Below are 27,501 nucleotides of genomic sequence, written 5' to 3'. Positions count from 1 at the left end.
TGGGGTGGGATTAGCTGATGTAAGCTTTTATATACAGAATGGATAAACGACAGGGTCCTACTGTATGGCACTGAGAACTATACTCACTAGCCTAGGATAAACCATAATGGAAAAGAATATTAAAAAAGAATGTGTGTGTATATATATATATATATATATATAGGTATAATTGAATCACTCTTCTGTACAGCAGTAATTAACACAACATTGTCAATCAACAATGTTGTTTTTTCATTCACTAAGTTGTGTCCAACTCTTTACAACCCCACAGACTGTAGCCCGCCATGCCCCCTGTCCATAGGATTTCCCAGGTAAGAATACTGGAGTGTGTTGCCATTTCCTTCTCCAGGGGATCTTCCTGACCCAGGGGTTGAACCCAGGTCTCTCGCATTGGCAAATGGGTTCTCTACCACACACCAACTAGGGAAGCCCATAAAGTCAACTGTATTTCAACTGAAAAAAAAAAGAGTCCCCTTCATATTTGGTTGCTGCTCCAGGGGAGGGACCACAGTCTGGACAGGAGACCCAGGCCCCAGGCAGTGCCTGATGGAGACCTTCTGCTGGACAAAGTTTCTTAAAGGACAGGGATTTGTCCCAGGATTCACAGCCCATGAAAAAGAGAGTGAATGGAACCCAGATTTTCTGGCTCCAAGTCCAGAGCTCCTGAACCAGACCGGAGTGAACTTCTCTCTGCTTTCTGGCAGTTGGAGAAAGCAGAGGCCCCATGTGATCCTCTGTGTTCCATCCTTGCCCTGCTGGCCAATGCCTCACCAGTGTATTGGGTACCTCCTATGTGCCAAGTCAGCCCCTCCAAACCACACTCTTCCCCTGTAACATCCTCTGAAATAAGTGGTGGAAATGCTCAACACACATAAGGTTGCTATCCATGTTTTCTGCACTGGTTTGTTTATTTCTACACCATTTTTCTCCAAAAAGAATCAAAGCCACTAAAAGGCACACATATACTGGGACTTCCCTGGTGATCCAGCAGTTAAGACTCTACACTTTAAATGCAGGGACCTCAGGTTCAATCCCTGGTTGTGGAACGAAGAACCCACATGATACACAGCACGACTGAATTTTAAAAAAGAAAAGAAAAAAAAAAAGACACACACATACGATCACGTTTTCTCTAACAAATGAGTGACTAGGGGTAAAGGAAACACAAACCTCAACTTCTAAAAAATAAGTGAGTGAATCTGGACAAAGGAAACACATGCATTACAATTTTTTTAAACAAATGAGTGAATTGGGAAGGGAAAAACAAAGACAGGAAATAAAAAACTCAGGATGACATCTAAAGATACAGTTCCTGCAATTCCTTGCCAGAGGCTGACCCCAAAACTTTCAGTAGCAGCCACTGCAGAGGAAAGCACCCCCTGTAGCAACATTTACGATATTCAAGAGATATTTTAAAATAAACAAAAAGAGAAAATTATTGTTCAGAAGACGTGAAACTCTTTTTGTTACTGAGCCTCAAAACAAAGTTCTCCACGGACAGAATAAATATGACTTCCCTTCCCTTTATCCCCCTGCCTGGAAATCTAGTTCCTTCTCAGTCACCAAGTAGCAAGCCTGCCTCTCCTGCCTGGGCTGTGCAGGTACAGAAAGAAGGGGCACTCTATCAGTTTTTAAAACTTTTTTTTTATCAAACTATATCAAGCATACATTAAAATGCACACAAGTGTGCTGTCCAGTAAAATTTTACAAAATGTACCTGTGTACCCAGCACTCAGCTCAAGAAACAGCATTACCAACATGCCTGGAGCCCCCTCCCAGCCAATGCCTTTCCGAAGGCAAACACTGCCCAGACTTATAATACCATAGATGTGCTTTTCCTGTTTTGGAACTCATATAAATAGAATCATTCAGTGTCTGGCTTCCTTCACTCAACCCTGTGTGTGTGAGTTGCCCATACATAGCTTGCGGTTGAAGTGTGTTCATCTTCATTGCAGAATTCTGTCGTGTGGCTATACCACAACTTAAGTCTCCTGCAGATGGGCAGATCTGTCCATTCTTGGTCAGGAAAATAAAGACAATCACACGTTGCACATGGGTATTTTTAACTTAGCTAACTCTTAATGATTTAAGTGCCTGCATTCAGAAGATGCCAGTGTTATTTTATTTGCCAGTTATTCCTAAACTTTTAATTCTGACATCTGAAAACTATCAGTCTGGCAGCTGACATTACTTGGATCAATAAAATCTATTTTTTGTAACCAAACATGGCTCAGTCCTGTAGCCAAGCGACCAAAAGACATATAGGAAAAAAATGTAAGAATTTGGCTCACTCTTTTTCAATTAGACTCAATACTTATAGACAACATTTACTGAAACATTATTGTGAGTTACAAACTGCACTAAATATTTTGCCTGTATTATTTCTTTCAATCCTGACAAACACCTCAACAGGACCTTACAGCTTTGTCCTAAGCACCTAGCATAGGATTTAAGAAACAACACCCTAAAAAAGTGCTTATTAAATAAGGCAATGAATGAATAATAGCAGATACCATTCATAGGGCTCAAAGTATATGCCAGGAACTGTGCCAACTGCCTACATTCATTATCATATTTAGTCTTCTCAACACACCTGAGATAACCTAGGAGACAACTTTGGAGGTGCTGCCCACCTCACAAGTCTCCACTCTCTCTGAAAATCACCCCCTGCTTCAGGCAGGGTCTTGGTCGACAACCAGACTAGGGACCAACCGCGCCAAGCAGACCACCCACGGCTATCAGCCTGCCACAGCAGAAGGCCCCACACCTAGAGTAATCAGCTCTGTGCCCAGACGGCAGTGTGCTAATGGGACACACAGGACGTCTTGTACAAAAGGCCACTTCACCAACGTCAGGAAGCATAGCCAACTACAAACACACAGAAGTAAAAACAGCAGCTTAGGCAACATGAGCTGACAGAGGAACATGTCCCACCGGAAGGAACAATAAAACCTCAGGAGAAGAACCAAGTGAGGTAGAGACAGGCAACCTGTCCAATAAAGAGTTCAAGGTAATGATCATTAAGATGATCAAAGAACTCAGGAAAAGAGTGGACAATAAACAGAGTGAGAAGCTAGAAGTTTTTAACAGAGTTAGAAAATATATAAAGAAGAACTAAAGAGAGATGAAGAATATAATAATTGAAACGAAAAATACACTAGATGGTATCAACAGTACATTAAATTATACTGAGGAATGAATCCGTGAGCTGGACAAAAATGGAAATCACTGAAGCTGAACAGGAAAAAAAAAAAAAGGACAAAAATCAATGAGGACAGTTTAAGAGACCTCTGGGACAACATCAGGCACACTAACACTCATATCGTAAGAGCCTGAAAGAGAAGACAGAAAGAACCAGGCAGAGAACATATCTGAAGACATAATACCTGAAAACTTCCCTAACCAAGGAAAGGAAACAGACATCCAGATTTAGGAAGCACGGTGTCCCAAATAGGATCAGCCCAAAGAAGACCGCACCAAGACACACTGTAATTAAAGTGGTAAAAATGTTTTAAAAAGAGAAAATACTAAAAGGTCACAAGGGCATGATATACTTAGAGTGATAAAAGGGGGAAACATACCACCTAGAAAACTGGACCCAGCATGGCTTTCATTCAGGTTTGATGGAGAGATCAAGTTTTACATACAGGCAAAAGCTGAAGGAGTTTACCACCACCAAACCAGCTTTACAAGAAACGTTAAAGGGATTTCTAACTGAAAAAGAAAAGGCCACAACCAGAAACATGAAAATTATAAAAGGAAAAAGCTCATCAGTAAAGGCAAATATACAGCAAAGGCAGTAAATCAACCATGTACAAAGCTGTGGTCCTAGTGTAATTAGATTAACTAGTTTTCTGTGAGTATGGTTTCAGTGTGTCTGCCCTCTGATGCCCTCTTGCAACACCTACCGTCTTACTTGGGTTTCTCTTACCTTGGGCATGGGTATCTCTTCACGGCTGCTCCAGCAAAGCACAGCCAATGCTCCTTACCTTGGAAGAGGGGTATCTCCTCACCACCGCCCTTCCTGACCTTCAACGTGGGATAGCTCCTCTAGGTCCTCCTGTGCCCGCTCAGCCACGGCATGGGGTAGCTCCTCCCGCCGCCGCCCCTGGCCTCGGGCTTAAGGGCGTGGGGTATCTCCTCTCAGCCGCCCCCCCGACCTCGGACATGGGGTAGCTCCTCTCGGCCATTCCTGCGCCGTCGCAGTCTGACACTCTCGGCCACTGCCCCTGACCTCGGACACGGGGTAACTCCTCTCGTCGCTGCCCCTGACCTCGGACGCTGGGGATCTCCTCTTGGCCGCTCCCCCTGGCCTCGGGCGTGGGGTTGCTCCTCCCAGCCGCCGCCCCTGGCCTCAGGCATGGGGGCGTGGGGTAGCTCCTCCCGCCCGCCGCCCCTGGCCTCGGGCTTAAGGGCGTGGGGTATCTCCTCTCAGCCGCCCCCCCGACCTCGGACGTGGGGTAACTCCTCTTGGCCACCGCCCTTAGGGCATGGGGTCCTTGCGGCTTCTGCCCCTGACCTCGGATGTGGGGTAGCTCCTCTCGGGCTGCGCTTAGCACACCCATCGCAGCCGCCTGCCCTGTAGCACACCCGTTGGCATCACTGACTCGATGGACATGAGTCTGAGTGAACTCCGGAAGTTGGTGATGGACAGGGAGGCCTGGCGTGCTGCAGTTCGTGGGGTCGCAAAGAGTCGGACCCGACTGAGCTACTGATCTGATCTGATCTGTACAAAGCTAGTGAGAAGGCTAAAAGGCAAAAATAGCAAAATCATCTATAGCTACAATAACCAGCTAAGGGATACACAAAACAAAAAGATGTAAAATACGATGTCAAAAACAGTAATCATGAGGAGAGGAGAGTTTAAAAATTCAGGGATGTTAAAATGCATTTGAAATTCGGAGATCAGCATCTTAAAACAATCATAGGTAGATAGATAGATAGAACTCATGGTAACCACAGACTAAAAATCTATAAGAAATACACATACCAAAAAAAAAGAGAGAGAGAAAGGAATCCAAAGAAAGAAAAGAAAGTCTCGCTCAGTTGTATCCGATTTGTTGGGATCCCATAGATTGTAGCTTGCCCCACTACTCTGTCCATGGAATTCTCCAGGCAAGAGTACCGGAGGGGGTTGTCATTTCCTTCTCCAGGGGATCTTCCCTACCCTGGGTCTCCTGAATTGCAGGCAGATTCTTTATCAACTGAGCCACTAAGGAAGCCAAAGGAATCCAAACATAACACTAAAGATAGTCATCAATTCACAAGGAAAGAGAACAAAAGAAGAAAAACTCAACAAAAAAGAACCTACAGAAACAAGCCCAAAACAGTGAAAAAAATGGCAATAAGAATATTACCTATCAATGACTTCTTTAAATGTAAATGGGCTAAATGCTGTAATCAAAAGACACAGATCGGCTGAATGAATACAAAAACAAGACCCATATATATGGTGGTTATAAGAGAATCACTTCAGATCTTAAGACACATACAGACTAAAAGTGAGGGAATGGAAAAAGGTATTCTATGCAAACAGAAGTCAAAAGAAAGCCAGGGTAGCAATACTTGTATCAGACAAAATAGACTTTAAAACTGTAACAAGAGATAAAGAAGGACATTACAAAATGATCCAAGGATCAATCTGAGAAAAAGATACAACAATTGTAAATATATATGCATCCAACACAGGAGCACATCAGAAAGAATAAAATCAGATCAGATCAGATTAGTCACTCAGTCATGTCCGACTCTTTGCAACCCCATGAATCGCAGCATGCCAGGCCTCCCTGTCCATCACCAACTCCTGGAGTTCACCCAGACTCACGTCCATCGAGTCAGTGATGCCATCCAGCCATCTCATCCTCTGTCATCCCCTTCTCCTCCTGCCCCCAATCCCTCCCAGCATCAGAGTCTTTTCTAATGAGTCAACACTTCGCATGAGGTGGCCAAAGTACTGGAGTTTCAGCTTTAGCATCATTCCTTCCAAAGAAATCCCAGGGCTGATCTCCTTCAGAATGGACTGGTTGGATCTCCTTGCAGTCCAAGGGACTCTCCCAAAAAAGATGTCCTTTTCATTATAGGGGACTGGAATGCAAAAGTAGGAAGTCAAGAAACACCTGGAGTAACAGGCAAATTTGGCCTTGGAATACGGAATGAAGCAGGGCAAAGACTAATAGAGTTTTGCCAAGAAAATGCACTGGTCATAACAAACACCCTCTTCCAACAACACAAGAGAAGACTCTATACATGGACATCACCAGATGGTCAACACCGAAATCAGATTGATTATATTCTTTGCAGCCAAAGATGGAGAAGCTCTATACAGTCAGCAAAAACAAGACCAGGAGCTGACTGTGGCTCAGACCATGAACTCCTTATTGCCAAATTCAGACTTAAATTGAAGAAAGTAGGGAAAACCACTAGACCATTCAGATATGACCTAAATCAAATCCCTTATGATTATACAGTGGAAGTGAGAAATAGATTTAAGGGCCTAGATCTGATAGATAGAGTGCCTGATGAGCTATGGAATGAGGTTCGTGACATTGTACAGGAGACAGGGATCAAGACCATTCCCATAGAAAAGAATAAAATACCTAGGAATAAATATAACTAAACGGAGAAGGCAATGGCACCCCCACTCCAGTACTCTTGCCTGGAAAATCCCATGGACGGTGGAGCCTGGAAGGCTGCAGTCCATGGGGTTGCTGAGGGTCGGACACGACTGAGCAACTTCGCTTTCACTTTCCACTTTCATGCATTGGAGAAGGAAATGGCAACCCACTCCAGTGTTCTTGCCTGGAGAATCCCAGGGATGGCGGAGCCTGGTGGGCTGCCATCTGTGGGATCGCACAGAGTCGGACACGACTGCAGCGACTTAGCAGCAAATATAACTAAAAAGGTAAAAGACACGTCTCTCATGCGTGCTCAGTCATGTCCAACTCTTGAGACCCCACAGACTGTAGTCTGCCAGACTCCTCTGTCTGTGGAATTTCCCAGAAAGGATACTGGAGTGAGTTGCCATTTTCTCCTCCAGGGGATCTTCCCAACCCAGGGACTGAACCTGTGTCTCCTGCTTGGTAGGTGGATTCTCTACCACTGAGCCACCTGGGAAGTCCCAAAGGATATATACTCAGAAACTAAAAGACACTGTGGATAGAAACTGAAGACTACACAGACAGAAAGATGGGAATCCATCTTCATGGACTGGAAGAATGTTGTTAAAATGACCATATTACCCAAGGCAACTTACAGATTCAGTGCAATCTCTATCAAAATACCAAAGGCATTTTTCACAGAAGTGGAACAAATAATCTTAAAATTTATATAGAAACACAAAAGATACAGAATAGCCAAAATCATCTTGAGAAAGAAGAATAGAGCTGGAGGTATCACATTTCCTGACTTCAGACTGTATGATAATCAAAACAGTATGGTACGGACACAAGAAACAGACACACAGAGGAATGGATCAAAATAGAGGCCCCAGAAATAACCCCCACACTTATGGTCAATTAATCTACAACAAAGGAGGCAAAAATATACAATGGGGAAAATACAGTGTCTTCAGTACTGGTGCTGGGTGCACTGGAGAGCTACACGTGAAAGAACGAAAATATCGTCTCATACTATATACAAAAATAAACCCAAAATACATTAAAGACCTAAATGTAAGGCTGGGAACCATAAGACACAGAAGAAATCATCTGCAGAACACTCTTTGATACAAATTACAGCAAAAAAAACTTTGGACCTGAGTCATAAGGCAAAAGAAATAAAAGGAAAAAATAAACAAATGGGATCTAATTAAACTTAAAAGCTTTTGCATAACACAGGAAACCTCAACAAAATACAAAGACAACCAATGGAAAGGAAAAACATATTTGATGGGAGAAAACACTGGTCAAACGATAATGACCAATACGGGCTTAATATTCAGAATATATATGCAGCTCATACAATTCAATATAAAAAACAATTAAAAATGCACAGAAGACTTGAATAGACATTTTTCCAAAGAAGACATACAGATGTGCTGCTGCTGCTGCTGCTAAGTCGAGTCAGTCGTGTCCGACTCTGTGCGATCCCATAGACGGCAGCCCACCAGTCTCCTCTGTCCCTGGGATTCTCCAGGCAAGAACACTGGAGTGGGACAGATGTGCTAGCAGTCACCAAAAAAAATGCTCAATGTTATTAGTTATCAGAGAAACGCAAATCAAAGCCACAATGAGATATTCCCTCACACCTGTCAGAATGGCCATCACCAAAAAGACCACGGATAACAAATGTTGGTAAGGATGTGGACAAAAGGGAATCTGAGTTCACTGTTGGTGGGAATGTAAACTGAAGCCACTACTGAAAACAGTATGGAGGGTTCTTTAAAAACTAAAAATAAAACTACTATATGATCCAGCAATTCCAGTCCTGGATATATACCCGAAGAAAACAAAAACATTAATTCCAAAAGGTACATACACCCCAATGTTCACGGAGGCACTGTTTACTATAGTCAAGATACGGAAGCAACCTAAGTGTCCATCAACAGCTGAATAGATGGAGAAGACGTGCTTCATAGACACAATGGAATATTACTCAACCATAAAAAGAAGAAAATTCTGCCATTTGCAACAGCATGGATCAACCTGGATGATACTGTGTTTAGTAAAGTAAGTCAGAGAAAGAAAAATACTGTATGTTATCATTCATTTGTGGGATCTTAAAAATAAAAACCAATGGAAGAATGTAACAAAACATAAACAGACTCACAGGGAATTGAGGACAAACTATGGTGACTAGTGAGGACAGAAGGGAGAAGGAACAATATACAGGTAGAAGATTAAGAGGAACAAACTACTATGTTTAAAGTGAGTAAACTACGAGGATATCTTGTACAGCAAATGCAATGCAGTCAATTTTTGTAATAACTTCAAAAGGAGTATAAACTATAAAAATGTTGAATCACTATGCTGTACACCTGAAACTAATATATTAACAACACTGTAAATCAACTGTACCTCAATAAACAAAAAACTACCCCCTGCTTATGCATATGTCCACCAGCTGCCACATCTGTGCTACATGCTCCCTCCCCAACTCCATCACAGCTGACTAGATCAGATGTGAACACCTAATACAACTCAGCCAACCAGATTATCTCTTGGGTATTTGGACTTTCGTCTGAAAGAGGGTCAGTCAGATCTGCTTGCAGTTAAAATGAGCTGCTCTGAACTCACTCCTAAGCTGCAGTGTGGATTTTTTATACGGAATAATGGAGAAAGAGGGTCTGCAAGGTGAGAAAAATTAGGACAGTGAGTAGACAGATGCAGAGACAAAGAGGCAAAGACTCATCAAGGTTCCCATCCACTTCTCTGGTCTCCACTCCACTCCACTCAAAAAGCCCAGACTTGGGTTCTAGTAAATTTCCTTTCCGGCTTAAAATGACTCAAGTTGGTTCTCATCAGTTGTATTAGTTGCTACCTAAAAAAATCCAGACTAAGATAAGATAAATATTATTTTTCCCTTACTACATATGAAGAAATTGAAGCTCAGAGGAAATGAAGTGACTTCCCTAATGACACAATCCAGTGAATGGTAAAGACACAAACGCAAGTCCACCCAATTCTGCAACCTGAGCTGTTTCTCATTCCATATGCTGGTGTTTCTTGGCCCAAATCAACGGGACCCCCAGAACAGTCTTTCATCCCACTGGCAAGTTTTTTGAGGGCTAAGGCCATGTCTGACTCCCAGTAGTAGCTCTGCTGCTGCTGCTGCTGCTAAGTCACTTCAGTCGTGTCCGACTCTGTGCGACCCCATAGACGGCAGCCCACCAGGCTCCCCCGTCCCTGGGATTCTCCAGGCAAGAACACTGGAGTGGGTTGCCATTTCCTTCTCCAATGCATGAAAGTGAAAAGTGAAAGGGAAGTCACTCAGTCGTGTCCGACTCTTAGTGACCCCATGGACTGCAGCCTATCAGGCTCCCCCATCCCTGGGATTTTCCAGGCAAGAGTACTGGAGTGGGGTGCCATTGCCTTCTCCGATTAGTAGCTCTGCTGCTGCTGCTGCTGCTAAGTCACTTCAGTCGTGTCCAACTCTGTGCGACCCCATAGACGGCAGCCCACCAGGCTCCCCCGTCCCTGGGATTCTCCAGGCAAGAACACTGGAGTGGGTTGCCATTTCCTTCTCCAATGCATGAAAGCGAAAAGTCAAAGTGAAGTCGCTCAGTCGTGTCTGACTCTTCGCGACCCCATGGACTGCAGCCTACCAGGCTCCTCCATCCATGGGATTTTCCAGGCAAGAGTACTGGAGTGGGGTGCCATCGCTTTCTCCAAGTAGTAGCTCTACTTGGGCTAAACACTGTCAGGTGTCACTAGCAAGCCTGGTGGGATGGAGATTTCATGGGACCAGAGGAAACATCATGGTGTGACTGATGGGAAGTTAATAGATTTTGTGGATGTAAATTGTAGAGGCAAAAAAGAGAGGCATGGAACTGAGATCCTAGTAACCTTGACAGATCAGCCAGTGAGCAATTCACAAAAGTCCATGGCAGCTCTAAAGCTGGAGTTGGACTACATTAAGACTGGTGGGGAGTTATGCATGCCACCCTCGAAAATGCAGAACATCTAAATCTTCCTCATGCCACAAGCCTCAGCCTGGCTACCTTGACTTCAGCCTTGGCAGAGTAAGTGGAATGAGAATCAGGTTTGGGGCCAGGCCAAACATGGTGGTTAGGCCAACCTCGAGGGCTGGATCAAGAGCCCATCATGGGCAAAGTCCTCATTCTACACAGACTGGACCATCTGATGTCCTGAGCACAAATTACAGCAAAAAAATCACACATACCCAACCCCATCTTCTACAAGGTAGCCAGAGAGATCTTTTTAAAACACATACCTGACAATTTCACTCCCTCCATAAAGCTCTTACATGCCCCCCAAGGACCTTAGCCTGTTATTCAAGGCATTAGTCTGTCATCCAAGGCCTTTATTACCTGCTGCAGTATAACGAGAAATATATTTGGACTCTATCCTGGCTTCCTGGCACAGAGCAAGTGAAAACCACATAATTTCTTGAATGTGAAGGGTGATATGAGCATGTTTTGTTATAATACTTGGTTTTTATATAGAACCCCTAAGACTCTTGAAATTTCCTAAATGATAGGAGTGTCTTTTATTAATCATACTAAGCCTTTAGATCACACCTGAGATTTTGCTAGTAGGGTGACTTCGAGTAGGGCCCTAACACAGCTCAGGATGGCTAGGGCACCAGAAATATCAAGTGATTACAGGGATGGAACTTCCAGCCCTACTCACTGTCCTATAGGAAGGGGATGGAGTGGATGGGGGCTGGAGATTCAGCTGAATAACAATGAGACTTGATGAACTTCCTGGTGGGCAAACACACAAAGGTGCAGGGAGGTGGTACCCCAGAGAGCTTACAGGGGTTTCACACACCACTCCACACCTTCACACCTTCACACCTTGCCCTATACATCTCTCCCTTTGGCTGTTCCTGAGTTGTATATTCTGTAAGAAACTGATAAACCTAAGTAAAGTGTTTCCCTGAGTTCTTCAAGCCATTCTCGCAAACTACTGAACCCAAGGAAAGGATCATGGGAACTTTATCTTTATAATCAAAGGGTAGTTTTGCAACTGATAACTAAAGTGGGGAGCAGTCTTACTGTGCTGTGCCTTTAAGCTATGGGATCTGTGCTAACTCTGGGGAGTTGAAGAATTGAACCAAGTTGTTGGATATCCACTTGATGTCTGGAGAGTTGGAGAATCAATTTTCGGTGTGGGAAACACTCCAGACCTGCATTCCAATCTTCTCAAATAGTACATGAGTCATTCACACTCAACTGTGCTCCCAATATTCCAAATTACCTGTGTTTCTTGAATTACCTTGGTCTCTTGACAGCTATACCACCATTGCACACGCAAGCTACTCTCTCTCCTGGAACATCACCCAACCCTGTCCATCTTGCAAAATCTTAATTAAACTTTAAGCTCAATTCAAAGAGCACAGTGCAGGCATTTCTAACTTCCTCACATTGGGTTAAATGCCCTTTCTCTGGGCACATGTGGCACAGAAAATATATTGTTCTGTGACCACTGCCCTGCCTCTCCTGATGGATTGTAGGCTCCTTAAGAGCAGGGAACTGGTTTTCTATATTATTTGTTTCAACATGTTGGGCCTGGAGGAGGCAACAGTAAGTATGGATGGATGGGTGCAAATGAGGTAAACAGATGAATAGATAGATGAATAGAGTCTGTGAGAATAAATGGATGGTTAAATGGACATGAGGAAAAATAAGTGCGTGTGTGGGAGGTGGATCGATGACAGGAAGGTTAGATGGATGGATAGATGTCAAAGATTTCATTTAACTCATGAATACACGTCAATGATTTTATTTAACTCATTAACTAATGAGGGAACCAGTAAGACATGATACACAATTTAAAGTCAAATCTAAAGTGCAGCCACAGCTACAGCTTTTAGCCCACCCACTCCCAACAAGATACCAACTGGCCTCACCTAAAGAAACTCACTTGCATCACATGGGCCACAATAGTTTTCATCACAATCAGTTTTCTACTATTTTCAAAATAACAAAACAGCTCAGAGACCATGAAAACTACAAATTCCTACAGAAACATAACCATGTAACAGGTTAACACCCAAAAGTCAATGAGAAGGACATCTGGTAATCTTTTCTGCCTATTTCAAAGTGTCTCATCATCTTACCTGGCATGGCTTAACCAGGTGTGCATCTCTGGAAAACCACTTCATTTCAGAGGGCCTCAGTCTCCTCATCAGCAAAGTGGGATGAGAGCACAAACCCCTCCATGCTTTTAGCAGAGAACAGCTTCAGAAGGTCTTGCTCTAGGTTTAATAGGTATTTCTCCACCTTCTGAGCTTCCTCCCTCTATCTACTTCAGCACCGCCTCTGAGCCTATTGGCCTTAGGAGGGCCCTGCCACTGTCCCCACACCTCAACAAGCATGAACCAAGGCCTCTTACTTCATCTCTCCTTAACACTACCAAGACATGTTCAGGGGATGGATGGGTAGATGGACTGGAAGACAGGAGTCGGGAGAGGTGGAACAGTGAGAGGGCAGAAGGGCAAACGAGGGCATCAACAGATGACCGCAGGATGGGAGAAAGAACACATGAATTCATGGGAGGATAGATGAGTGGATGGATAGATGGATGAATCAATCAATTCTAATGCCTGCACATCTAAGTCTTTAGGATATCCTTCCATCTGGACTCCTCTCAGAGTTCTGCTGCATGCCAGCAACTACTGAAATTCAACATGTATAAAATCAAACTCATATTATTCTTCCCCAAACTTGATTCCCTTCCAGTGTTCCACTCCTCAGTGAATCTATTGACCCTGCTGCACCAAACAGAAATCTAGGCATCATCCTGATTCCACCTGCTCCCTCAACCCCCACACCCAAGACATCACCAAGTCTTAATGATTTTACCTTCCATATCTATCTCCAATCCATCTATCTCTCTCCACCTCCAGGGGCACCATCACTCCTCTCCTGGGCTAGTGTGATCACCACTTCTCAGCCTCCTTGCCTCCATTCTGTCGTGCCCCCAACCGTCTCAGCACTACCAGTAAAACTCTTCTCAAAACGCAGGTCTGATTATGCTACCACCACTCATCCAAGCAGAGACATCACTTTGCCGACAAGGGTCTGCCTAATCAAAGCTATGGTTTTTCCAGTAGTCATGTACATATGTGAGAGAGCTGGACCATAAAAAAGCCTGAGCACCAAAGATTGATGTTTTTGAATTGTGGCGCTAGAGAAGACTCTTGAGAATCCCTCAGACTGCAAGGAGATCAAAACAGTCAATCTTAAAGGAAATCAACCCTGAATATTCATTAAAGGACTGATGCTGAAGCTCCAATACTTTGCCCACCTGATGCAAAGAGCCAACTCACTGGAAAAGATCTGAATGCTGGAAAAGATTGAGGGCAGGAGCACAAGGGCCCAACAGAGGACGAGACGGTTGGATGGCATCACCAACTCAATGGACATGAGTTTGAGCAAACTCCAGAAGGCAGGGAAAGACAGGGAAGGGAAGCCTGGCATGCTACAGTCCATGGGGTCGCAAAGAGTCAGACACGATTTAGTGACTGAACAACCACAACAATAAGTCCAATGTTGTTTAAAACACTCTTATGCCCTCCACAGCTCTCAAGATCAAAAGCAGTCCTGGCCCCAGCCCGCTTCTCCTGTCTCCTGACAAGGTCAGACCTCTTATAACACTCACTCACATGCTTCCCAAACTTGTGGCATGTCTCATGGTGGCAAGTTTACATTTATCTGCCACTCCTTGGTTGATGTCTGACACCTCCTCTACACAGTGAGCCCCACAAAGGAGAGACCATGACTATTCTGGCTTTGTCTTGGGATCAAGCAGATCGTGTGTAAATCTGGGTTCTGCCTCTAATTAGCCATGTGACAATGAGCAAGTTATTCAGCCTCCATAAACTCCTTGCTGCACAAAGAAAAATAGAGAAAGTTATCACCCCCTCTACAGGATACCATGAGGATGGAAATAAACAATGCACGTAGAGTGGTTGACAGAGGGTCTGGTCGCTGGGAGGACACATCGTGACTGGTTGGAAACAGCGGCAGAAAGGTTTGCATACAGACCCTGCTCACCTCTCAACCAGCTGACCCTGAAATAAACCCTGTCCCGAATACAGATCTTCAAGCAGGCCCAGAAGTAGGCTCCCCTAGGTAGGCCTCTAGGGACCTCTCCCAGGGTCCTGAAAGGGTGGCCTCCCTGCTAACAGGGGACAGTGAGGGGCAGCCTGCCCCAGCCGTCCACCTGGAGAAAGGCGTAGGGGCCGGAAGGGTTTAGGAACCCTGAGGCCAGCCCTCTTAATAGGTCCATTTCGTCAAGTCCCCTCCTCCCTCAAGAGTCACAGTGGCTCCCCGCTGCCTAGAGCATCAGAGGCAGCCTCCTTTACCTGGAATCTCATCTCCATTCTCCATCTGGCACCTGGCTCCCCAGAGCCCACCCTTCATCCAGAAAGGCCTCCATACCCCTTCCCAACTGCAGGCCCTGCCACCCCGCATTTTGGAAAGCCTTCAGTCTTCAGGTGTTCCTCTCTAAATCCTTCCCCACCCCTCATACTCCATCTTCCAGAAAGCCCTCTAACACTCACCCAGCCCACACTAACTTCCTTCTCTTCTGAGGGCCTTGGGTCTGAAATCTCCAAAGAAAGGCTAAGCTCTGATGTAAAACAGACCCATCTGGATACAGTTGCAAGCTTACTACTGTCTGCATTTCTTAAAAAATAAAATCATGACTGTTATACAAATATAAAATGAACTGCACCCATCAAAGATTTCATTTTTAACTCATTACTTAACGAGGGAAAAATAAGACATTTTACACAATTTAAAGGAAAATCTGAAGCACAGCCACAAGCATCGCTTAGCCTCCTCTCACAAGATCTCCATTGACCTCACCTGATAAAATGTATTTGCATCTCAAGAGACAGCAACAGTTTCCCATCAGAGTCAGGTTCCTACAACTTCCAAAGTAATTAAACAGCTCAGAGACCATGAAAGCTACAAATTCCTATTGCTGTTTGTTGTTGTTTAGTCGCTAAGTCTTTGTGTTCCCATGGACTAGCCCACCAGGCTCCTCTGTCCATGGGATTTTCCGGACAAGAATATAGGAGCAGGTGGCTATTTCCTTCTCCAGGGGACCTTCCCAAGCCAGGGATCAAACCCACATTTCCTCCTCGGCGGGTGGATTCTTCACCACTGAGCCATCAGGGAAGCCCTAGAGAAACAATCATGTTCCAGGTAACACCTAAGAGTCAATTAGAAGGACACCTGGTGATCTTTTCTGCTGTTTTAAAGTGTCTCATCATCTTACCTGGCACGGCTTAACCAAGTGTGCATCTCTGGAAAATCACTTACATTTGGTGGTTCTCAGTCTCCTCACCCGTAAAGTGGAGTGTGAGCACAAAACCCTCCATGCTCTCAGCAGAGAGCAGCTCCAGGAAGCGCTGCCTAGGGCTCCACAGGTGTTTCTGTGCCCGGCCCGCCACAGCTTCCACCCTCTGCATTAGCACTTCTGAGCTAGTCAGCCTTGGGGGCGCTGCACTCCTGGGCCCCACACCCCACCAAGCAAGAACCAAGCCCTCTTCTTTTCCTTCATCTCCCTTAACATGTTCAAGGAGACTATGAGCAAAATCAGAGGGAGAGAAAAAGGTCTTTTTAAAGCTGGTGGTGGAGAAGGCAATGGCACCCCACTCCAGTACTCTTGCCTGGAAAATCCCATGGATGGAGGAGCCTGGAAGGCTGCAGGCCATGGGGTCGCTGAGGGTCGGACACGACTGAGCAACTTCGCTTTCACTTTTCACTTTCATGCATTGGAGAAGGAAATGGCAACCCACTCCAGTGTTCTTACCTGGAGAATCCCAGAGATGGGGAAGCCTGGTGGGCTGCTGTCTATGGGGTCGCACAGAGTCAGACACGACTGAAGTGACTTAGCACTTAGCAAAGCTGGTGGCAGGGGTGGCGGGGGAGGGGGCTGCTTCCCTAGTGGCTCAGTAGTAAAGAATCTGCCTGCCAATGCAAGAGACACGGGTTCCATCCATGATCCAGGAAGATCTCACATGCCTCGAAGCAACTAAGCCTGTGTGCCACAACTACTGAGCCTGTGACTTCGGGAGTTGGTGATGGACAGGGAGGCCTGGTGTGCTGAATCCATGGGGTTGCAAAGAGTTGGACATGACTGAGGGGCTGAACTGAACTGACCCTTAGTATTAAATATCAGAAGACTCCTCCCAACATTAGAATTGGTAAGTTGACCAAACCTAGGAGTGACAGGGATAAGAGAGCACACTCTAAGGCAGGTCCCCACAGCCTGGCACTGGACTCTCGGGGCACCTCACTGTCCTGAGATGGAACTACATGACCCCTCCCAGCTCCCTCCTCCAGCCTCGCTACTTTCCCTTTGGTGTAACAGACACTGAACATTAGTGTGCTTCCCTGGTGTCCAGAAGATGTCCCTCCTATGACTCTGACCCCATACAGAAGAAAGCCTCAATAATATATGGACATACCCACTGAAGTCAGAATAATCACAGACCCGCACAAACTTACCCACGAGCATGTTCACTGCAGTGTTGTGTGAAAGTGTGAAAATCTCAAAACTGAACACCCAGCAGTAGAGAACTGATTAAATACTGGATTGGTATTTCCGTAACATCTTATAGGAAAACCCAAGTGAACCTTTTGGACAACCCAATAAAATACAGTAAAGCCATCTGACACAGTGCTAGGCAGCCATGAAAACCGTGATGTAGGAGAAGAGGGTGAGCAAGCTCACTCCATTAAGGACACTTGTAGAGTTGTGAGATTAAAAAGGAAGAAAAAGAAACCTCAACATTAATAGTGATCAGTATTTGTGTTCTTTTTTCACTTTTTCAACTAATATGTGTGTGGATAGATACATAGGCAGATCAACATAAGCCTGAAGCTAAACCCCAACACCACACGCCCAGTGGAAACCATTCTGCAATCCAGTGCAAAGAACAAGTCAGATCTGTCAGCTCAGCAACGTTCAAATAGGGTGGAAGGGAGTGAACTCTTTTTCAGCTAGGGCCTTCCACAAGGACCCCACAAAATACACATATACACAGTCTTGCCAATGGGAGAAAGAAATGGCAACCCACTCCAGTTTTCTTGCCTAGAGAATCCCGTGGACAGAGGAGCCTGGTGGGCTGCTGTCCATAGGGTCACACAGAGTCGGAAACAACTGAAGTGACTTAGCATGCATGCATGCATTGGAAAAGGAAATGGCAATCCACTCCAGTGTTCTTGCCTGGAGAATGCCAGGGACGGGGGAGCCTGGTGGGCTGCCGTCTGTGGGGTCGCACAGAGTCGGACACGACTGAAGCGACTTAGCAGCAGCAGCAGCACAGTCTCACCAAAGGGGACAGATTAAAGGTAAAACCACTCAACAACCAGAATATCCATCCTGCACAGATCAGCAGGTGTCTGCTCAAGAAGGTCAAGGTCACCTTTAGCAGAGTGGTGCAGGGGGCAGAGCCCTGGCCTGGGAGCCCTAGAACCACCAACCCTAGCTGGTCTGTCCCCTCCTTTATCTAGTCCTTTAATTGTTCATCCATAAAATAAATGTGTGAGGTTGGACAAAAGACCTCTCAGGTTCCATTTCTTAGGACTGGGAGATGTTTCCCTATATTCTGGCCCCATCCCCGACACAGTTCATGTGCCCCACCCCACCCCCAACAGTTCTGGATGGAGGTGGAATCCTCCAGCCGGGGTCCCTTCATCTCCTTCAGTCTAGGGCGATAAGGTAGACAGTGCAGGAGGCAGAGCCCAGAATAAACAGCTAGCAAAGAGAGCTGGGAAGAGCCTCACTCACCAAGCAAGGCTCTAGACCATGCAGGTCCGCCTCCACCCAGGGAAGCCCAAGATATGGTGATTGGCAGAGCTGGGGTGGAGGGAGGTTTGTTTTCTCAACCAGAGCCTGCTCTGCCCCTATCCTCCACTCAGTGCCAATGGCTGCCTGGCCTCTCCTCCATCCCATCCCTCTGGCTCCTCTCCTTCCCCACATTTTATCATCAGCATGTGCAGCTCCTTATCCTCATGTTTTATTTTTGGTAACATGACCATCAAGGAAATGGGGGTTAGGAGAAATGTCAATAAAGTATTTCATCAATTAATTCATCAAATTTAGAGTGCATGCTCTGGGCAGGCCCCCAAGGGTCTCCCTCTGAGGCTCCCAGTTAACTGTGTGAGTGCTGTCACTTCAGTCATGTCCAACACTTTGCGACCCCATGGACTGCAGCCCACCAGGCTTTTTTGTCCATAGAATTCTACAGGCAAGAATACTGGGTTGCCATGCCCTCCTCCAGGGGATCTTCCCCACCCAAGAATCGAACCCGTATCTCCTGCATCTCCTGCACTGCAGGCAGGTTCTTTGCCCACTGAACCACCTGGGAAGCCCTCCCAGCTAAGTAGAGATTAAATGATTCCACAAATAACTGGGAAGCACCAAGACTAGCAGGGGTGCACTAATGAGGAGAGGAGGTCTGGGGGACGCGGCTGGTCCACGGCCCCTAAGTAGAGTTGGGACAGAGTAGGAAAGCCAGGAGCCTCTCCCTGAGTCAGGCACCAGGGTCGGCGTCAAGCTCTATGCCTAAGGTTTGGGTATGGCGGGGTGAGAGGGCACAGGGTTGGGCAAGGGGAATAGGAAATAGGCAAGCTGGTCACTCAGGAGAGGAACGCTTCAGCCAGGCCTAACCGACATTCCGGAACACCCAAGAATCACCGGCGGGCAATTGGGAGCAGGAGGCTCTGCCAGGCTTGTCTGCTTCGCCCAGTGGCCATGACAGGGGTCCCCTTGCCCGGTGCCCAGGCTGGCCTCTGAAAAACCTGTCTGGATGTTCCTCCCTGCTCATATTGGCTGTCTACTCTCTTTTGCAGGTTTGTATGTCTGCGCCTCTGCTCCCGCCTGTCTGTATGTCACACTCTACACATGCCTGTCCGTCTGTCCTCACACGTCTAGCTGGCGCGCTGGCCTCCAGCTTCTCTCGGCCTCCTGGCCGTGCGCCCCGCCTGCCGCTGTGTGGGTGTCGGGCTGGCAGTGCGCAGAGGGGCGCGGCTCGGCCCTCCCCCTCCTCCGCTTCCCCCCAGCTCGGGAATGACCCGGGCGGCGGCCCGGCGCTGCTGAGGCTCCGGAGTCGCGGCGCAGGGCGGCGGGAGCGGGCGGCCGTGGCGTGGGCGGCTGCGCGGGGCCGGAGGAGGGCCGGGCGGGGCTGCGGCAGGGCAGGGCCGGCACCGGGAAACTGCTGCCGCCACTGCCGGGGATCGCGGGCCCCTGGTCGGCTCGGCCGGGCCCCGCCCCGCCCCGCCCCGCCCCTGCACGCCGAGCAGGCCGTGGCGGAAAGGCGCGCCCCCCGCGACGCCCGAGCCCGAGCCAGAGCGCAGCGGCATCCGAGCGGGAACTGGAACGCTAGCGGGAGCGGAGCCAGAGCGGGAACCCGAGCTGGAGCCGAAGCTGGAGCCGGCAGTGCGGCGCACCGAGCGGAGCGAGGCAGCCAAGCCGAGTAAGGGGCGTGGGGCCGGGGGCGGCGCTGGGGAGGGGCGGGGAGGGGGTCCTGGCCCCCTCCCCCGCGCTCTGCGGCGGCCCCAGCGCACGCACACATTCCGGGGGCGCTCAACGCTGTCCCGGGGCGGAACCGCAGCGCGCTTCGAACGGGATCCCCGCTCTCCCGCGGATCCCTGCCCCGACCCCCGCGCCCCCGGGCGGGCCACCGGGACCCGCGCGGACCGTGGCTGTCCCTAAACATGCCATCGGGCCCCGGGATGGAGAGCACTCCCCGATTCTTGCCTGACTGGAGTCCCACACGAACATCCACCCTATGTAGGGGGCATGTCCACGACCCCGCGCTCTTGGTTTCCCAGACACCTAAACAACTCACCCAAGAAGGGGGAACCAGGACGCACTTATGGCTGGGGTGGAAGAGGAAAGGGGCCCCGGACTTGAAGAGTTTGAAGCTAGAAGCCAGCCTCGACCCTCGAGCAGGGAAGTTTGACCCTCCAACGGGCGGGTCACCAGAGCCATGCCCCCGCTTCAGTGCCTGCCTGCCGCGCTGGTCTATCTCAGTACCATCGGTGGGGGAGGAGGTGTCCACACTGCATCTTCTCCAGCTCTGGGTCAGACTTTCCCTGGCGCGGTAAGTGAGGCTGAGTCCGAGGCGGCTGCTCTGGCCGGCTGCGCAGCGCCGAGCGGTATAGCCGCCTCTCCCCACGCGCCCTCGGAAGTTGGTTAGTGCCCATTCGCTCCACGGCTGACTCGCACAGCCGTTCCCCTCTCCCCATCGGCCAGGTGGTCCTGAGGCTGGCTCGAAGAGGATCCAGGGCTGCCCTCCTGATCCCGCGCGCCGTGCCGGGGGGAGGGGGGGAGGAGGGCGGGGCGGGGGGAGATAGCCAGGCCAGGCTGGGAAGGGGAGGGCACGAGTGACAGGTGTCAGCCGCGGAGGCTCCAGAAGCTTGGTCCTTGGTCTTGATTTCACACAGTCCCACAGGCGCCTGCCTTTGAGCAAGCCCTTCCTGACTCTCCTCAAACATCCTGACTGCTCACTGGAACAAGTGGCTTCACGTCTTTGTGCCTCAGTTGCTCTACTGACATGTAGGTAGGATTCTGTTGTGAGCAACGTGTTAAAGGGCTTCCGAACCAGAGGGTGGGCTTGGCTGACTTTCTAGCTGTGTGGCGTTAGGCGAGATGCTTAACCTCTCTGAGCCTCAGTTTCCCTATCTGAAACGGGGAAGGTGGGTGGGTTGGAGGGAATAAATGAGGCGATGCCTGGGGACGGGGGCAGGGCTAGCCTGATGCTTGGCACACAGCTAGCACTCAGTTCAGGCTAACTACAGGTGACATTCTGTGAAGTGTCCAGCCCCAGTGGATGCTAAGGCAGAGCAAGGTCCTCTGAGAGGGGAGGGACACCACCCCTTCTCAACCCTGTTCTGAGGAAGTCCTGAATCCCCTAAGGCCTTCTTGACATATACTGCAATAGCAGAACCCTCTCCTTAGGGCCAGCCCTTTCTCACTGTTCCCTCCTCCCTGGGCGTTCTGCTTCCCAGGCGCTGGCCTCCCCCTACCTATCCTCTCCATCCCCGTTGAGAAAGACTATCTAACCCACTCTTTCTTTGGCCCTAGATTGATGTCTGTTGCCCAGGCAGAGGGCTCCCCATGTCCTTCTCACACTCTGTGTGAGGGAATTCACACCTCCCTCCACTCCTGGGTTTGGGCCTAGGGAAGATTGCTTTCCCTAAGGAGCAATCAGACAGGTGGCTTGGATGTTCCAGTGGAGACAGTTCAGACAGGCAGCGAAAAGCAACAGAGGGAGCAGCTACTAGGGCAAGGAGACAGCGCGAAGTCGGAGGGGGCCCCAACCCTGAAGCTGTGTGGACTGTATGTTCATCCAGGCGACTGAGCCACGAGGCACCAGAAATGATGAGCCTTGGGGAGGAAGTGGGGCCCGTGAATGACTTTGAGCGGTTAGAAGTTCAGAGCTGGAAGGTCCCCAGGAAGAGATCTGCCCTGTCTGTGCAGTGGAGGCTTCAGACCCAGAGCAGAAGCCGGGAGGCCCAGGAGCTAGGGGAGAACGCTGGAATCCTTGGAGTGGCATGGCAGCTTAAAGGTGCCCCAGGTGTTGGGAAGAAAACAAATTCCACCACTTGTGGACACCTGTATTAGTCCTACTCACCTGTGCCGCAGCTGCCACAACAGAAGGGAATGTGGGGGGTTGCGGGGCAGTCTGTCCACATGTTGCCTGGTGGGACACACAGAATGGGCTGCCTCCTCGAAGTTCTTTCTACACAGAAACCCCCTCTGTCCTCTTCTTCCTCTGCAGCCTACTCCCCTCCCCCATTCACCCACCAGGGTGTCACACCCTTGCATTTTCCATAACTCTCACCTCTTCTTCCCAAAGGAGTTAATCAGAAACTAATTAGGAGGTTTGTGTCTCCTAGTTCACACAGTATTTGGAACACAGCCAGGCATCAACGTGATGGGGATACAGGCACTTCCTTCAGTCTTGGAGAATCATTAGTTAGACACATTCAGACACCTATTACCTGAAGCCTGTGCCCTGGAAGTGCTCAGAGCACAAGGTGTGGGAAGGTGGCAGTCGGCTCTCAGCCTCCTAAAAGGAGAGGGCTTTCACCCTGCTGAAGCTTCTTGGAAACCATGCGGGCTTCTGAAGCCCATTGGCACAAAGAATTGTGTCTGAGAGCACAGCTTCTTGTAGCTGGACTACCTGGTTTTATGGCATGTGATTCTAGGCAGGAGATTCACCCTTCAGCGCCTCCACTTCTCTTGAAAATGGGAACAAATACTCCACACCTCCCAGTATATTTGTGAGGACTGAAGAAAAATATATAGGAATCACACAGCAGTGTCGAACAGACCCCTTGCAATGGCCTTGCTATGTCTGCATTAAGAACATGCATTGAACACATGCTGTTTCCCAAGCATAAGTATTTTTTCTTTGGATTCTGACAACAGCCCTCTGATCTACGTACTATAATTGTCCTTATTTTACAGATGAGAACACTGAGGCTTAGAAAGGTTAAGAACTAACTTTGCTAGGTATAGGAAACTTAAAACATCACTATGACTCATCATAATTTTATGAGTTGGTAAAATTGATAATTAGCACACTGTATTTTAGATGATATGTTAGATGGAATGTTTCCTCCATGGGTATCTCCAATCATTGGACATCTGTGTTAATTGCCCATGGGCAATTTTTTGAGACACCTTCATGTTTTTCTATTCAAACAGTATCAAACTGATTTAGAAGAGCAGCGTCCCCCACTTATTCCCTATCCTTCCTCTCCATTTTTCTCCATAGCCCTATCACCCCCAACATTTATATATCTTATTCATCTGTTTATTGTCTGCCCTCATCCATATAATGTAAACTCCCCAACAGCAGGGACTTTTAACCATTTGCTAACTCTCATATCCCCAGAGACAAAAGCAACAACCAGCACTTCATATGCTTTGCAAATTATAAAGTGTTTTACAAACATAAGGTCTATTATTGTTATTATTTTTGCCAAGTGTATAGCTTGCCTGAAAATAAAACCTTAAGGTTCATGGCAGAAACTTCCCTCAAAATTCTGGCAAATAGGACCTGCTCAAGTGCCAGGGAAAATGTGATGAAGGTTAAAACCAGTTGGAGATTACTTTCCTAACATGTTAATAAAGCTCCTTATCAGTAAGTTGAAAGACAAGTTAATTTTTGTTAATCTTTGCAACAACAAATGGCAGGCTCAAAGGCAATTAAATTAGCATTTAAAATTTCCAATGAGTTAACTATCACTGATTTATTCACTTACTCTTTATTTTGTTATGGAAAATCATTTGTAAAAAACAAAAGAACATAACAAGCCTCCTCAATCCCACCACTGCCCAGAGTGTGGATACTCACATGACTGGATACTTCAGTCTATTTCCTTTTCATCTTTTTCTGTGTGTGAATATTTTCTCTCATTTTTTTCCCTTAGAAAATAAGGGATCATGTTGTCAGCAGAGTTATATAACCAGCTTACTTGGTGACATCCCCCCACCATTGACATTAAAGTGAAAGTCTTTATATTATTAAAATTTCTTTAAAACATTACTCTATGGCTATATAATATTCCATTATAAGCATATGCCAAAATTTTCTCAGCCTGTCCTCTGTTATTGGACACTGGGGTCACTGCTGTAATGATGTTTTTCTATATCCTTACTGGTGTTGTCTAGGCCTTGAATGAGTCTTCTTCTACATCCTTGGTCATGACCTACTTGCTGGTTTGCAAATGGACTGGTTTACGTAGTTAGTAAATCCATTCTTAGAGGTTGGGTGCTGGTGGCAGTGGGGACAGCAACTGATCCAACAGAGCGCTGCTCCAGGTAAACTAAGGCAACATGGAGACCCAGTAAGCTCCAGGCATTTCCTGACCAACCCAGGATAGCACACATGTGGCCAGATGCTGCATGGGGGCAGAAGGCCTCTTTGCTGCCGCGGCTGCCAAACATCCTGGATCCCTTTCCTAAAATCAGTACCAAGTGACTTGCTTGCAAATCTGTGTGTCCTCTGCCAGCCTCTCTGCTATCATCCTCTCACTCTTTTTGTCCTCCGCTCCTGAGTTCATCTGTGTCTTCATTTGATCACATGACAAATGTTTACAGTCACACCTTGTTTTATGGCTCTTCACAGATATTGCTTATTTTTACCAACTGAAGGTTTGGGACAGTCTTGAACCAAGCAAGTCTGTCAGCGCCATTTTCCCAACTGCATTCGCTCACTTCATGTCTCTTGTGTCACATTTTGGTAATTCTCACATTTCAAAATTTTTTTCTTGTTGTTATATTTGCTATAGTGACCTGTGGTCAGTGATTTTTGATGTTGCTATTGCAATAAGGGGCTTCCCAGGTGGCGCAGTGGTAAAGAATCTGTCAGCCAACGCAGGAGACACAAAGGACATGGATTCGATCTCTGGGTGGGGAAGATGCCCTGGAGGAGGAAATGGCAACCCACTCCAGTATTCTTGCCTGGAAGATTCCATAGACAAAGGAGCCTGGCGAGCTACAATCCCTGTTGCAAACAGTCAGACACCACTGAGTGAGCATACATCACAGTAAGATTACCACTCACTGAAGGCTCAAAGGATGGTTACCATTGTTTAGCAATAACGTATTTTTAAAGTAAGGTATGTACACTGTATTTTACACAAACGGCTACTGCAAACTTCATAGAGTGCAGGATAATGTAAACCTAATTTTGATATGCACTGGGACACCAAAAAAACCTGAATGACTCGCTTTACTGTGGTGGTCTGGAATCTCGCGGACCACCAAACCACAGTTAGCTCTGAGGTATTACCTGTAATGACATCTATCTGCACTTGCCATGGGATTTTTTTCGCCATTAGAGGGACCATCAGCTGGTTCTCACACTTCAAGACCAGCCTCCCTCATTTCTGAGACTCCTTTCTGTGTAAAATGGGGATTTGTTTTGCGATCCAGTGGTTTGAGCACGCATCGCAAAGACGTGGCCCATCCCCCACGCCAGCCACTGTGCGGCCCTGCCCACTTCACCACGGACCCTTGTGAAACGCAACCCTCCAGTATGGCTGCCTCTGCTGCGCATGCGCGAACCATCCTGTCTCGCGCAGTTACCCGGCTGCTTCTGCCCGGGATACGGAGCCGGTCCCCTTAACCACAGGCTCACTGATCGAGATCGGAGTGTCACGGTGAGCCACGGAGCGGAGGGATTCTGGGAGCAGAGACGCGAAGCGAAGTGGGAGTGACGTGGACTTGCCGCCCACCATTCGGCCACTTCAGAACCTGGAAAACTGCAGTCTGCCGGCCGCCCGCCTGCCCGCAATCCAGTCGGAGATGAGTCACAGGCAGGGACGCGCCTCGTCTCAGATGCTGGGCGCTGAGTGAGACGGGCGAGAGGGAAGACGTGACCTGGGTGTCAGATCTGTGGTGTGGGGTGTCCCTGGCAGTAACCGCGAGGTAACAAGGTCCCTCTCTGCATTTCTCTCTCTCCATCTCTTCTCTGTGACTTTGGGTGGGTTATGTCACGAGCCTATGAGTTTTTCTTATTTGCAATATGAAAATGTTACCTACTTCAGGAGACCTGTTGCTGTAATTTCGGTGATATTAACTGGCACATGGAGGCGCCTAGTGAACAGGAGCCACCCTGAAAGCTTGAGTGCCCAGATTATCTCCATTTAGGGAAATGTCTACTTGACCGGTGGCCAAACCTGCTAGCCCCCTGCCAATCTCCTAGCCACCTGGGAACTTACACAATCTCCACCACCCACCCAAACTGACCATGGAAAACCATATGTAATGCAGGGATTCTTTGTGGCCCCTGCCCTGGGAGTTCATCTCCCACCTCCCCGTGCCCTGCGAAAACCCATCTTAATCTCAGAGTCACAATGCCCAGTGAGAGGAAAGGGGGGGTACAGGGGGCCTCTAATAGAAGTGTGACCTTGGGGACGATTTCTTGAAGCATTGGGGGTAGTCAGCACCCTTTGTGACATCATACAGGATAGCCATATAGGATGTATACATTCGTTGTGCATTTACTAACTGCCTACTCTATGCCAGCTCACTAGAAAGGGAAATGGAGGCTGCACCTGTGGAGGCTGGGGCAGAAGCTTGGGCATTTTCCCGAGGGTACTGGGAGCTACCAAAGACATTTCAGCAAATGACCTGATCCATTTTGCCTCTCTGGAAGTGGCACAAGAGATGACCTGTCAGAGCACTGTATCCTCCTCCCAACTCACACGCAGCCACAGCGCACACCCACAGAAACGAACACAGACACACGTACACACATGTATTTTTAGAAAGCACAGATCCCAGGCCCTGAGATGCTCTGTGAATTTTCTGGTGTGAAATCACAGTTCCCCAAGCAGCCTGCCATGCCAGTTCTAGAGGCCTGGGGAGATCACATCTACCTTCACTTCCCCCATCAGAACTCTTGACTTGGTTTCTATGGGGACTGGGAGTGGGTGTCAGGCCAGCATGGGGTTCACACCAGGACAGGCTGAGCTGGAAGAAGTCACCTGGAGAGGGATTCCGAGGTCAGCAGCAGTGATGGCCACTCCCTCCCACCCGCCTCAGGCAGCAGAATGAACATTTTGCAGCCACATACCTCATGCCAGGGACTGTCTGTACATAAACTCAGTCCTCACGGCAGGTAAAGTGTTCTTACTCTGCTTTCCCCAGGAAGACACTGAAGTTCAGAAAGGTGAAGTGCTTTGCCCAAAGCTACACTGCCAGGAAGTGGGAGAGTCAATATTAGCACTCAGGAACTGGATTTCTGAGCTTGGGCTCTCCAAAGATAGGTGTTTGTTTACTAAGTAAAAAAAATGAATTCTTAGTATAGTTTGGCCAACTGGCTCCATCAAAACAT

General features: G+C 47.8%; 1 protein-coding gene across 5 annotated transcripts in view; it reads left to right on the top strand.

Moving 5' to 3' along the window:
- The first annotated feature begins 19,981 nt into the window (after positions 1-19,981).
- BEAN1 (brain expressed associated with NEDD4 1) overlaps positions 19,982-27,501 on the top strand; it is a 36,899-nt gene continuing 29,379 nt past the window's right edge. For 2 of the 5 annotated variants that reach the window (XM_070388314.1, XM_070388311.1), the window contains exons 1-2: positions 19,982-20,118; positions 25,795-26,090. The gene's annotated coding sequence lies outside the window, so the exon portion shown is untranslated. Of the gene's footprint in view, positions 20,119-21,291; positions 26,091-27,501 lie in introns of those variants that run through there. The other 3 variants (XM_070388315.1, XM_070388313.1, XM_070388312.1) reach the window with 2 other exon arrangements.

This window comes from Bos mutus, chromosome 18 (assembly GCF_027580195.1).
Source record: "Bos mutus isolate GX-2022 chromosome 18, NWIPB_WYAK_1.1, whole genome shotgun sequence".
Lineage (NCBI taxonomy): Eukaryota > Metazoa > Chordata > Mammalia > Artiodactyla > Bovidae > Bos > Bos mutus.
This window is presented reverse-complemented; position numbering and strand designations above follow the sequence as displayed.